Source organism: Scylla paramamosain, unplaced genomic scaffold, assembly GCF_035594125.1.
Source record: "Scylla paramamosain isolate STU-SP2022 unplaced genomic scaffold, ASM3559412v1 Contig9, whole genome shotgun sequence".
Lineage (NCBI taxonomy): Eukaryota > Metazoa > Arthropoda > Malacostraca > Decapoda > Portunidae > Scylla > Scylla paramamosain.
The window spans coordinates 432,501-434,252 of NW_026973674.1; positions in this window are offsets into that span (position 1 = coordinate 432,501).

Here is a 1,752-nt window from a genome sequence, read left to right on the forward strand (position 1 = left end):
CTTAACCTATTTTCCCTTTTCCTGTCTCATTATTATCTCCATTCCTTCCTTCTACTTCCCCTACCTCCTCCCTCCACCTTCCCCCTTCCCTCCCTCAGTCCGACTTCTCTCTTCTTCCTCTCTTCTTTTGTTATGAATCCTTTGTTGTTGTTGTTGTTGTTCTACTACTACTACTACTACTACTACTACTACTACTACTACTACTACTACTACTACCTCCGTCTCGCTTCTTACCGACATCATTTTTGTCAATGAAGAAGGCGTAAAATATGTTGTAGTCATTGCAGCGCTGTTGTTGTTGCAAATGTTGTGGATGTTGCTGTTGTCGTTGTCATTTGGCATTTATAATACAGAACCGTGTTTCCTCTCAATTTCCTGTTTTCATATTCATTGTTATTTAAACTTTTAGTCTGGGCTAAATTATCTATAAAAAGTAAGTTATTTAAGGAAAGGTTTATTTATTTACTCTTTTTTTGTGTGTGTCAACTCTTCCTTTAATATTTACACACACACACACACACACACACACACACACACACACACACACACACACACACACACACACACACACACACACACACACACACACACACACACACACACACACACACACACATATTCCTTTTTTTTATTTATATGCGTATTTTTTTTTTGCCCAGCTCTCTTTATCCTCGCTGCTCCCGTGACTTTTTTTTTGAAACTTTTTATTGTAATCGTTTGCTTCCGTGTAATTTAAAACGCAGTTCCTTTCGCTTTTTTTCTCCCCTTTCTCTGTACATTTATTTCTCTTATTTTATTGACCACCATTCCCTTCCTCCTCTTCTTCCTCCCCTTTCTACTACTGTAACTCAGTGCCTCTGTCTATTTACTTTTCTCTCCCCTCTTCCTCTCTTTCTCTTACCCTCATTCTCTCTCTCATCTTCTCCCACCCTGCTTTCCATTCTTCTCCTCCCATATCCTTCCCCATACTCTTTCCTGTCTTCCCTTCCCTCATTCCCCCTGTGTTACTTTTAATTTCATTTTCTCACTCCCCATTTTCTTCTCTCTCTCTCTCTCTTTTTCTGTATTCTATAGTTCATATCCCCCCCACACACACAGTCACCATTATCTCTCTCTCTCTCTCTCTCTCTCTCTCTCTCTCTCTCTCTCTCTCTCTCTCTCTCTCTCTCTCTCTCTCGTTAACTAAGGTCGGACGAACATCGCAGTTTATTGAAATTCCAGTTGATCGCTGATGCTTTGCTTCAACTATCACTATTAATAATTGTATGTGTGTGTGTGTGTGTGTGTGTGTGTGTGTGTGTGTGTGTGTGTGTTAGGAATAGTACGAAACGCCGTCAGGAAAGGAAGGGTTGAGAACAGGTGAGGTGAGGGCAGGTGAAAGGAGAAGTTTTCAATCACAGGTGAGGCGGAAGGAAGGAAGGGAAGGGAGGCAGGGAGGCAGGCAAGGAGGGAGGGAGGGAAGGGAGCGCCTGATATCCGGGATGCTGGGAGGTGCAGCTTCCGGCGGCAGGAAAATGAAGGGAAGATGTACGAAGGAAGGGAGGAAGGAAGGGGTGAGACTGAAAGGGAAGGTTCTGCTGGAAAGGGATTATGGGGAGGAAAGGATGATCGTGAGAGAGAGAGAGAGAGAGAGAGAGAGAGAGAGAGAGAGAGAGAGAGAGAGAGAGAGAGAGAGAGAGAGAGAGAGAGAGAGAGTCAGGTGAGAAGTTGAAAGGGAGGGAGATTCGGTGAGTCACTCTCTTTAGCATTCAG